Source organism: Hippopotamus amphibius, chromosome 9 (genome assembly GCF_030028045.1).
Source record: "Hippopotamus amphibius kiboko isolate mHipAmp2 chromosome 9, mHipAmp2.hap2, whole genome shotgun sequence".
In the NCBI taxonomy this organism is placed as follows: domain Eukaryota; kingdom Metazoa; phylum Chordata; class Mammalia; order Artiodactyla; family Hippopotamidae; genus Hippopotamus; species Hippopotamus amphibius.
Genome location: NC_080194.1, coordinates 1,405,295 through 1,417,364, shown reverse-complemented (window position 1 = coordinate 1,417,364; position 12,070 = coordinate 1,405,295). Strand labels below are relative to the sequence as shown.

The following is a 12,070-nucleotide window of genomic DNA, read 5'->3' as shown; positions in this document are numbered from 1 at the left end:
CTCAGGGGAGCTATAGATGAGACTTAGGAGGTTCTTGAATGCTCTAAAATTATACACAACATATTAAGTTATATCCATTTTTCTTTGAGAAAGCACTTGCAGCTTTAATTAAATTCTTATCATGACCTAACAAAAAGCCACTCACTCTTAAAAGTGAATGATAAAGACTCCAGGCAATTAAAGTGCAGAAAGAGTGATACACTTCAGTGGCCAGCAGTGGGTGAGTATGGGCGTCCTGAGGTTTTCAGAGTAGCTGGGTCTCAATCGCAAAAGACACAGGGACGTCCCTGGTGGCTCAGTGGTTAAGAATCTGCCTGCCAATGCAGGAGACGTGGGTTTGATCCCTGGTGCAGGAAGATTCTACATGCCGAGAAGCAACTAAGCCCGTGCACCACAGCAACTGAGCCTGCACGCTAGAGGCCCCAAGCCTCAACTGCTGAGCCCGTGTGCCGCAGCTACGGAAGCCTGCGGGCCTAGAGCCTGTGCTCTGCAATGAGAGAAGCTACCATGCTGCGAAGCCCACACACCGCAACAAGAGTAGCCCCTGCTCACTGCAGCTAGAGACAGCCCGTGCACAGCAACGAAGACCCAACACAGCCGAACAAATAAATAAATAAAATAAATTTTAAAAAAATAAAGTAAAAAAAAAAGATAATAAAAAAAGACACAGAAGTAAGGGGTGAGAAAAATACAAAGAATGGAGAGGAATTTGCCATTAGACAGCTTTGAGTCTTGGCTTGCCATTATTGGCTGTGTGACCTTGGGCAAGTGAATAACCTTTGTAAACCTCAGTTTCATCGGCTGTAAAATGGGAATGAGTATCTACCTTAAATGATGGATGTGAAGATTAAATGAGATAAGGCGTGGTGAGCACCTAGTATTTGGTAAACTTTTCCCCTCACAAGGTTTTAAATCTTCTTTGTTTGTTTTAAGGCCCTTATTGTAGATTTCACTTTGAAGGACTGGTCCTCAGTGAGTCCGTCTTCAGAGAACTACTCAGTGATGCATACACTCAAGAAGATCATATCTTATTAAGTGGTTAGTCTAGAGGCTCTTTCCAATGCAGATTTGCAAGCTGGGTGTATAAAAGTCACACACTGGACTTGTTGCCTGGCAGCACGTGTCCCTGAGTGGTAGTACATGGCTTGCATTGTAATGTCCTCAGTGCAGGGGCCAGCTGGCTGGACATGTACTGCCACATGGACTAGGGACTCCATTCCTCAACAAAACAGCAGCCGGCACTAGGGTTAACAGAAAATGACAAACCAGGCATGGATGAGGGAGGCGCCAGCAGAGCAGCGGGATGTCCTTTGATTTGCTTCTGTTATTTGCATGTCTTTCTTGTGATGTCTGTGAAATGTTCAGAATGACAAAGTTTTTAAAAGACCTGCTGACTCCGCCTGAAAAATGTGAAAAACCTCCCGTTTAGAGACCCATTATGTCCAGCTAGCCTGCATTTTCTATATCTTTTCCTTCATTTTTTATTAATGCAAACATTTGCATGAAGACAGAACCTTTGTTTCTTAAAGAGTTCATCTGCTCCTGCTGCTTACTGGCCCTGCCATGCAAGAGCACAACAGAACCTTTGTTACGCTTTGAGCAAAGCTGTTTATGAACGGTGGCTTACTGAGGACTGCTTCCTGTGCTGTGTGCTTCCATTTTGTCTAAAAGAAAAAAAGAAAATAGTTCTTAGGAGTGAAAAGAATTTGGACTTTCTTTTATTCAAGTCTTGAATGTTGAAATTACAAGTAGCCCCCAAATTTGTGAGGAACTGGTCATTGCATCGAATGCATTTTTGCACTTTACCTTGAACATAATGAGGCTCTTGGTAACAATGGAAGGAACAAGTGCTTTCTCCCTGGGATAGAGAGACAGAACAGTAAAAAGGCAAAAGAAAGAAGGGTTGAGAACAGGACAAAAGTGGCTTCCTGTAAGAACCCTAATATGGTAACAGAGCGTGTTTTGGCACTTAGTGTTTCCCACCTGGGAGGCACAGTCGTGAAATGGTTGAGTTGAATAAAGAATAGCACCACAGTTGATAAATAGAGGTACAGTCTGTGTATTCCTTCAGTAAATATTTGAATGACTGGTATGTGGAAGACACTGAATGATCCTGAGTGTTAGAGGTGATAAAAGATAAATGAGTTATGGTACCTATCTTTCTTTAAGGAGCAGGAAGTCTAACAAAAGAGGTAACACATATATAACAGAAATAACTATATCAAAGTAGAAAGTGCCACTGGAAATATCTGAAGCAGGTATTTAGGGAGTTCAGGAAAAGGAAGATTGCTTCTGGCTAGGAGAGAAGCAGGGAAAGCCTCCTGGCCAGGTTGCGCCCGGTTGAGCCGGGCAGGAACGGTAGGCTTGGACGTGGCAGCACTCCAACATCCCATTCCTCATCTGAGTAGTAAGTCAGAAATTATGTGGCTCTGGTAAAATAGGTCCAAAGCATATTTTTATAGGGTACTTTGGTATTTTACACCATTAATTTAGATGATATGTAGGTGCTGGCATGAATTTTCTGTGTAAACTAAACCAGGGCCTGGCTGCCTGGCCTATGCTGTGCCAGTCATTCACTGGGTACGTTTGTGCACTTTGGCCTCGGCCTCTAGGCACCTGTAAATTCCTGTGTTAGCAGCCGTTTCTTTCTTTTTTTTTAGGAACTTTTATTGAGATACAGTTGAGACACAATAAACTGCATATATTTGAAGTGTACAATTTGGTATTTTTTTTCTTATTAGTAATGTATATATGGCAGCCCCAATCTCCCAATTCATTCCCCCCCAACCCTTCCCGTTCTCCCCCCTTGGTGTTCATATGTTGGTTCTCTACATCTGTGTCTCTAAGCATCCTTTACTTTCATAACAGAAACAGAAACTCAGAGGGATTATTGGGCACTATTACAGCCGTATCCCATAAGCAGGGTGTAGACACAGTTCTGAGTGGGGATTTGACATGTGAGGCTCTCATTTGAAGAAGAATCTCCACCTTCATACAGAAGCAGTATCAATCAGAAGAGAGAGGATTGGGAATTCGAAGCCCATGAGTTTTCAGCTGCTTTAAATCAGAACTCTTCTGTATCTTTCTGCCACTAGATTAAACGAGACCCTGTTGCTGTTTTGTGAGTTGTTGTGAGTGCCAACTAGTTTTGATGAAATAGTTTGAATGTAACATGCCAAGTCATTGATAAATTGTTGCATTAGTACCTTGCTGCATTCATATCACTAATCTGTGTATTCATAGATAAACTGCATGTTAGCAAACATAATTGCGGATAATCTGTAAATGCAGGGTTTGCCACAAAGGCTACAGCCTTTGATGACTGTGTAGCACAATTAATTTTCACCCTATAACATTAATACTTCCCTGCCTGACATGACATTATGGGTGGCACATGATTTGCTCCACATTTGTGTATTTATAGGTTGGTTGGTTGGTTGGTTTTTACTCAGGGTGCTTTCTGGAAAATGGTATCGTGAACGTTTATGGAGCTGACCTGGTAACTCTACTGCTCTATGAGTAACTATTTTTGCAAAGCTGTCGTTATGACAGTACCTGGATTCTTCATGTGTCCCATAGAGCGTAACTGTGGGAACCTTAAATGCTACTTTAGATTTCTCTGTATTTAGGCAATGCGTTTCGTTGTGGTCAGCTAGCTGAGTGCTTTAAGTATGGACTTCTGTAAAAGCCTCCTTAAAAAAAAAAAAAGATTTCTGTAGTTTCTGGCACTTGAAATTAGAAGACTCCAACGTACTGATTCTGTATTATGAGATTTAGGCTGGACTTATTGACATCCGCCCCCCCAGAAAAAAAAAACAAAAACAAAAAACAAAAAATAAAACAACCCACCAGTTTTAGGAAGGAGAGGGGCAGAGGGGAGGTTGACTAAAAACTGTCTGAATGTCAAGGGACTCAGCTTTACACAGCTGTTAACGGGCACAACACCTCCATTGCTTGCGGGGCGTAGACTTTAGTTTCTTGTCTTCTACGTTACATAAAGATCTTTAGTCGCCTCTTGTTTTCTGGTTGTCACAGGTGATGTTAACATATGTGTAATGCTTTGTTTGCTCCTGCCTTATCTTTTCGTGTTTGAGTTTGACTAGCTGTATAGCAGCACTGTGGTGGTTTGGGTCTCCAAACGTGATGTATTAGTTTTGTCTGTTTTGTAACTATTATTGTAAAAAATCTTTCCTTAATCTGTGCATTTGTTCTTAGAAAATTCCATGTGATACACGTGCTGCCTAGCTCTTTAAGGGGTGCAGTGTCGTATAGTGCAGACCAAGGGCCTGGGTTCAAGTCCTGTCTCTGCGGCTTACCAGCCCTTTGATCTTTAGGTAAACTACATGTGTGAGTCTTCCTTTTTTCACCCGTAAAATGGAAATAAAGTAAAAGTACCCATCTCATAGGATTGTTGTGAGCAGTAAATGAATTAATACCTATAAAAAGCTTAGAATGCTGTCTTGCATAGAGACCTTAATAAAGTTGGCTGTTATTTTATTATATTTATAGGTTTAGCTACCATGAAGCAAACTCTGTAATGATCAAGAGCTATTAAAAGAGGGGGGCCTCCTGCATTTGTATAAAGGATTTTCTCAAGATGTTGATCTGCAAGGTGTGATTCATTTACAGTTTTTTTCTGGGAGCCCAAAGTTAAACTTGACACGCAGCTGTTTAATAATCAGAGCTAGTTAGTGTTTAGAGAGGCTTGATTTGGTGTTAACAATTTTACTTTATTTTTCTCTACTGCAAGTTTTAAATTTCTTTTTGTATTATGCTGACTGTGTTAATTGTGAACTCACAAGTTTGATAAGGGACGTAATTAGCTTAAATTAAATCTCATACCAGAACAACGTATAGGGTAGTAGGTTTATACGCCTGGCGCACAGAAGGCCTGTTTGAACCAGACACAAAGCACAAAGGGCACAGATAACTACTTTTGCCTCTGCAGTATCAACATTGTAAACTTCCGTGCAGTGAAAGGTACCATAGACAAATTAAAAGAAAATCCATAAGGTAGGTGTATATTTGCAGATATAGAGAAGTAGAAAAACCTCCAGATCAAGAAAAAGAAAAAAGACAACTAGAGAGGAAAATGGGCAAAGGATATTAGCAGATTATTCATAGAAGAGAAATACAAATAACCATGAAAATATGCTTAACTTTAATTAAGAAGACTAAAATATTAAAACAACAATGAGAAACTATTTTATAAGTGTTACATTGGCAGAATCACAAAGCTTTAGTGAAAACATTCATAATGAAAACAGATATTCTTATGGTGGGGAGGAGTATAAATTGGAATAACCCTTTGTAAAGCAATTGTGTATATCTAGTAAACATGAAGATGTGGAGAAAAGGGAATTCTTGTGTACCGTTGTTATGACTGTAAGTTGGTACGGCAACTATGGAAAACAGTATGGAGAATCCTCAAAAAATTAAAAATAGAACTACTACCATATGATTCAGCAATTCCACTTCTGGGAATATATCCAAAGGAAACAAAAGCAGTAAATGGAAAAGATACCTACACCCCCATGTTCATAACAACATATTTATAATAGCCAAGATAGGGAAACAACCTAAGTGTCCATGGATGGATGGATGGATAAAGAAGTTGTGGAAAACATACACACACACACACACTCTGTGGAATGTTATTGAGCCCAAAAGGAGGCAATCCTACCATTTGCAACAACATGAATGGACCTTGAAGGCATTATGCTACGTGCAATAAGTCAGAAAGAGATAGATAGATACTCTCTGATCTCACTTATATGTGGAATCTAAAAAACACCCACCGAACTCTGGGAAAAGCGGTCAGACGTGTGTTGCCGGAGGCAGAGGGTTGGGGGAGGGAGACAGGAGGAAGGGGACGGCGGGGCAGGTGCAGATCTCCAGCAGTAAGACCTGTGAGTGCTGGGGCTGTTAGATGCAGCATGGTGGCTGCTGACACTGCTGGGCGGTACACGGGAGGGTTGCTAAGAGAGGAGATCCCAAGAGCTTGTATCCGGGGAGAATTTTTTCTTTTTTTTTTCTTTTTATTGTATCTATATTAGAAGATGGATGTTAGCTTGACCTGTTGTGATAATCATTTCATAATATACGTAAATCAAGCTATGATGCTGTATTCTTTGAACTTACACAGTAATGTATATTAATTACGTCTCAATAAAACTGAAAAAACAAAAAAGCCCATGAGGACATGTGCATCCTGTGACACGTCCATCCCCTCTGAGGCACCTACCGTGGAAAAGCTTGTGCCTGTGTGCGCGGGGAAACAGGTGCAGGAATGTCCAGCCCAGCACAGGTTGCTGCAGTGAAAGGGTGGGGACAGCCTGAGTATTTACCAGTAGAGAAGTACCTACCACTGGCAAATAAGTCAGTTCCATATGGTTTCATAAAAGGTTTCCAAACATGAGTGAAAAAAGCAAGGCACAGAAACGTATATGTCATTTACTTAAAAACACATCCAAGCTCACAAACTGTGTGTTTCTATATTTTTTAAAGTATGCATACCAAACTGATTGGGAGCTGAGATTGGTTTTTAACTTTTCCTGTATTGTATGAATCTTTAAAAATAATTAAATATGTAATTATAAATACGCATTTTTTAAAATTTAAGGATCATGCCAATACTTTATCTGATTTACCAACTGAAGTTTCTTTTCTAGTGTTAACATGGAAAGCTAGCATTTTCTAGATAATACAGTGTAAAATGGGGCACGTTGTTTATTCTTGGCTTTTTCTTATTTTGTTTTGCTTTTGTTTTTGGGTTGAAGCGGAAGGGCATGGGCTTTGGAGTTAAATCTTAAGTTCAGATTCTAGCTCAGCCATTTCTTAAGACTGAGCAGGTTCCTTAACCTCTCTGAGCTTCAGAAAAGCCTATTACCTCCCTCATTGGGTTGTATAAATATTGCATGTGCTAGTTTTTCTCATTTCCCCATCTCCTTTGGTCAAAGGAAATTGGTCTAGTGTGGTCTAAGATCAAAGAGGGTCTTGTATGGGTGATGAAATATTTTACCAGAACATACTGTATCCCTGGATCAGGACATACCAGTAAAGATGGAGGATGTAAATAATTAAATTTAGAGGTTTATTAACTTTTTAAACCATTAAGCTATCTATTTGTACTTCACAAGATCAAATAGTATATCATGTTAGTGATTTATAAATGATATTAAACTTGAAGCTTCTAAACAGTTTACATGACAGATTGTTTTCTAATCTCAGAGAACAGCCGTAATTTAATTCAACACTTACTTGTGCCAGCAAGCATCTGAATCTCAAGAGGCTTCAAAGACAAAAACGTGTCTCAGTAGGGCTCTGGCAGGGGAGAGCACAGTTGGGTTTAAAGCTGAGTGTGTGTACATACTCTGCTTTTCACTCGCACTGCTGTTGCTCCTGCATCTACTAACAGCACGTGTTATAACTCATGTGAATTTTTTCTAGTGAAGCTTTGTTCTAGTCCAGGGACTCTGTGTAAAATAATAATAACACAATAAAATGAGTGGTCTAAATAATGTAAGTAGCCTCTCAAGCAACAGTTTTCAAATGGGACCCCTTACCATTTCATTGCAGAATAAACAGCTAATACTTTGATGGTGTTTGTACTTGGGAAGAGAGTGAAAAGTAACGGTTTTCGATCTCCCGTATGAATCAGAGCCTCCTGAGTACTTAGCAGCTAAGAAGTGAATGCTTTCCACGAGTTTAAAGGCTGTAGATGAAATGGGTATAGATTTTGTGTATTGTCATACGTGGAGGGTTTTATATAGCCCAGGAATCCTTAAAGATAACCTGTAAACATCCTTGGCTGGATGAGCAGAACTTTAAGTGAGTAGGGGGCTATAGTAGGTTGGTCTCTTGGTGTTCCTTAGTGTTGAAACCCATTATCTTGTGAGTTGCGACGTCTGGGAGGGATACACAGTAACAACTATAATATAACAACAATAATAAACATAATAACTCATGTTTATTGCATACTTACTATGTGCCAAGCACTATGCTAAGATTATTATGTTATTTTATTTAATCCGCACTATCTAATTTTACAGAAAAGCGCAGAGAGGTTAGGTAACTTGCTTCAAGTCACACAGCTATTAAGTACCAGAGCTAGAAATCAATCCAGGCCAGCCTGACTCCACAGCCCATGTTCTTTTTTTTATTTTTTTAAGAAATTTATTTATTTGTTTACTTATTTATTGGCTGCATTGGGTCTTCATTGCTGCACATGGGCTTTCTCTAATTGCCGCAAGCGGGGGCTACTCTTCATTGTGGTGCGCGTGCTCCTCATTTTGGTGGCTTCTCTTGTGGAGCACAGGCTCTAGATGCGTGGGCTTCAGTAGTTGCGGCACACAGGCTCAATAGTTGGGGCTCACTTGCTCTAGAGCGCAGGCTCAGTAGTTGTGGCACATGGGCTTAGTTGCTCCACAGCATGTGGTATCTTCCTGAGGCAGGGATCGAACCTGTGTCCCCTGCATTGGCAGGCAGAGTCTTAACCACTGTGCCACCTAGGAAGTCCCCAGAGCCCATGTTCTTAACCATTGCAATAAATTGCTATGTTGTTTTCATCTGTAATGTCAGTGTGTAGCAATAATAACATAATCATTAGTTATCTTTTGTATATATCAAATATTTTCTAAAGAAGCAGTTTATTATTAGGTATATTCTTTTTTATAAATTTATTTACTTACTTACTTACTTACTTAATTAATTAATTTTATTGGCTGTGTTGAGTCCTCACCGCTGCACACAGGCCCTCTCAAGTCGCAGCGAGCAGGGGCCATTCTTCACTGTGGTGTGCAGGCCTCTCACTGCCGTGGGCTCTCTTGTTGCGGGGCACGGGCTCTAGGTGCGTGGGCTTCAGTAGTTGCGGCACATGGGCTCAATAGTTGTGGCTCATGGGCTCTGGAGCGCAGGCTCAACAGCTGTGGCGTACGGGCCTAGCTACTCCGCAGCACGTGGTATCCTCCTGGGGCAGGAATCGAACCCGTGTCCTCTGCATTGGCAGGCGGATTCTCACCCACTGCACCACCTAGGAAGTCCCTAGACATATTCTTAATTTCATACCCATTTTATAGCAAGAGTGACTGCGGTATATAGAGATTAAGTGGTCAGCATGAGGTGATTCAAGAAGTTTCTGATCCACAATTGCTTTTACTCACAAGGTTCATATAAAGATCATACAGTGTTTACTTATATGTTACTTAGGTATTTCAGTGCAGTGTGTTGAAGTTATAAATGCTTATCAGATAGCAGTGCTGTCTGAGCAAGACATGGACTCTTGGGCCTTAGTGTGGATTTCAGAACAATAGAGCATATTGGTTAATGTTAGAAAACTTAATCTGGGTCTTGTGGAAATCACAGCAAAGCAGAAGAGGAAAAGCCAACCTGAAATGTTTTTCCTTTTCCAAGAGGGCAGCTGAGGTGCCCAGATAACTTTGCCCTCCGGGGGTGCAGGTGTGCAGTTTTTATTCTTTAATCATTCACATAAATGATTCCTTTGCATTTAAAAAATAATATGAAATACCCTCCATGTTTTATTGCCAGACAAGAGCTTTGAACTTCTGTCTTACTGAAGTCTGATAAAGTGCAAGGATTTTCCAGGGTTGGGTGGTACCCTTAACCACAGAAGGAATATTGGACTGATAAGAGCAGCGCGTGAAGGAAACCACCAGGGAGCAGCAATTAGAGAGAGCTCTTTGCACCTGGCTTGTGTGAAATCCTCAGGGAGGAACTTCTTCCTACCTCTGCTGGCTCCTTAGCTCCTTTGCTTCACCCACAGATGAAAAGAGCACCAGGGCTTTCTGTTTCTACTTCCTGAACCAGGAATGGGTGGGGTGAATACTTTGTGGCGGGGTGTATACTTTGTGGCGGGGTGTTTCTTTGTGAGAAACTTTGAAATTTGGGGACAAGTTCTAACTTCACACAAATGCTGATTGGCACGCACTCCCATGCAGTTGCGGGCAGGATATATACACACACACTCACACACTTGTGAACTCACATGGACACAAGTGGACCACATCTCTCAGATGATTTTACTATCAACATGCACCCTTGCTTCTGTGCTCTGTATAAAGAGAAGATAATATTTATTTCTAAAATTGATTATAAAGCGTCGATGATGAGGCAGTTGGTATATAGTGTTAAGAGCATGGGTTCTTGGTCGGACACACCTTGGTTTGAATCTTGGCTTCTCTTCTTACAAGCTGTGTGGTCGTGAGCAAGTTAATTCTATAAATCTCAGTTCTCCCATTTGTAAAATGGAAACGTGATCAAAATATCTATCGTAGGATTATTGTGAAGACTAAATAAAATAATACATGTAAAACAGTGAGCACAGTCTGGCATGTTGTCGTTCAGTAAGTTATCCAGGTACTCAAAATGGGTAGAGCTGTTGTTATCGTTACTATGTGTAATATTAAACCCTAAGCATCTGCTTGGTAGCTGAATGTTAAATAGGTGTAGTCCTTTATTTATATTTGTTTTGTTTTTTCCTTTCCCCTCTCCCCCCTTGCTTTTTTTCATACAAAGTCTGTTTTCCAGAAAATTCCTCCTTTTTTTGAGGACGACAAAAGGACTTTGGTTCTAATTGCTCTGAAAACATTTCTCCCTTAAAGGGCTTTCACATTGACTTTTAGTCCCTGGAGCTAGGGAGGAGAAGCAGCAGGATTTGCTTCTAAGTAGAGCTCTTTCATTTCTGCTGTCAAAAAACAAAGCAAAAAACCAAACCGAAAACCAAAACAAAATAACAGCAGCAACAAAAAACCCCTAATCTTGTAGTAGCCTTAGGTAGATCTAAGTCATAAAAGCCTATGTAGCCCAAGGAAGGAATCTTTTTGTAAGACCAGGATAAGTGAGTGGGATAAGGGAAGGAAAATACAGAAGTGAAAGTATAGCTGATTTTAATGTTAGTTTGGCCATTTTTTCTTCCCAATTTTGTATTTCATATATACTTAATTATAAAACAATTAATGTCAGAAATTGTCTTTTTTTTTCCCCCCCCTTTGGCCATGCCACAAGGCCTGCAGGATCTTAGTTCCCTGACCAGGGATTGAACCCAGGGCCAACAGCAATGGAAGTACCAAGTCCTAACCACTGGACTGCCAGGAAAGTCCCAAGAAATTGTCACGTATTATCTCACAACTCACTGTCGGTTTTGGCCATTTCTTAGCGAAATAGTTTTCCAGTTGGGTGAACTGTTGCTGAAGCACTGGTGTTGTTTTCACATCTTTTTGTGGGGTCGGGGCTGGAGAATGTTTGCGGGAGCTGACAGTTGTTAGCTTTGGGAAGGTGCACGTCGAGAGCCTAAGCCCTGGAATGGAAACATGTCATTCATCTGGACCTTAGGCCGGCATAAACGTGGTGAAACTTGAGGTAGCCACTGTCAAATAAAGACTCTCTGCAGTACAGCTTGGCTAGATCACCTTATTTGCTTTATAAGTCTCACTAAACTGCCAGGGCTTCAGCAATGTTTTTTTGAAGTACCTGTTTTTACAAATTTTAGGTAATTCCTTCGTATTTTCCTGAGGGATGAAAATGCGAAAGAGGCAAATGTCCATCTTGGTAGCCACTTTGTGGAACTGCTTTCTGGCAGGATATTTGTTGCTTTGGGGTTTTTGGTTCTTACTGCTCCAGACGAAAGTTGTTTTGTTTGCTTTGCTTAAAAAAAAAAAAAAAGATGGTAAATGGAAATGATGAACTGGAAGTTTCTGTGTGAAGTGTGCCAGGATACCACTGTTATACCCAAAGACAAGCCTCAGGGAAGTGGAGCAGGTATTCAGTGCGCACCTGCTGTGTTAGAAGCCCTTCTATATTATTGAAGCACACAAAGTAGCCCTTTGAGATAAGCTTTTAATAAAATATGTTATCAAGAAAACCAGGCATAAATCAGGTTTATGAATAGTAATGGTGTTACTATCAGTTTACAGTGAGGAAATAGGCTAGCCAAGGAATTTGCTCAAGGTCACACACCTAGGAATTGGTGGAGCTGAGGATGGAACTCACGTCTCTCAGAACTCCAGAGCCCAAGTTCTTAACCAGTGATTCTTAAACTTCAGGATACATCAGA

At 40.7% G+C, this 12,070-nt stretch overlaps 1 protein-coding gene across 3 annotated transcripts in view; it reads left to right on the top strand.

The window, feature by feature from the left end:
- CSTPP1 (centriolar satellite-associated tubulin polyglutamylase complex regulator 1) overlaps positions 1 to 12,070 on the top strand; it is a 194,346-nt gene that overhangs the window by 32,522 nt on the left and 149,754 nt on the right. The gene's annotated exons all lie outside the window — the stretch shown is intronic.